The sequence below is a fragment of the Psammomys obesus genome, unplaced genomic scaffold (genome assembly GCF_907164565.1).
Source record: "Psammomys obesus unplaced genomic scaffold, mPsaObe1.curated_primary_1811, whole genome shotgun sequence".
NCBI classification, from domain to species: Eukaryota; Metazoa; Chordata; class Mammalia; order Rodentia; family Muridae; genus Psammomys; species Psammomys obesus.
The window spans coordinates 556,868-557,318 of record NW_026593286.1 but is presented as its reverse complement, the minus strand read 5'-3'; positions in this window follow the sequence as shown (position 1 = coordinate 557,318).

Genomic DNA, 451 nt, shown 5'->3' with positions numbered 1-451 from the left:
TGCAGCATCTCCCTGTCAAGAAATAAGCTCTGAACAAGGAATGTTGAATGGAGCAGCATGCAGCCCAGAGAACACTGTGCCATAGTCCTGGGATTGTGCCAGGCACCATTGATGTTGAGAACAAGAGAAGACATTTTAGACACCCCAGGACTAAAATGTAGGTGTCTTTACTGCAGTACCTCACAGGAGCCCCCCCCCACATGGGTGTGGCTTCTATAGAGTATGCAGAGAGAAGTGATAAGAGAGGGAGTGGCAGGCACCAAAGCCAGCAGAGCCCTCCCAAGGATGTATCTACAGCAGTCCTTTGTGAGAAAATCCTAACAGTTACATGGAATAGGCAGAGGAAAGTATCTCCAAGTAAATTCAAATTCTGGAATTAGGAAGAAATGACAAAAAGTTATTCCTCAAAACAGTTCTAAGTCCCAGGAAGAACCTCCAGAGTCTAGAACTG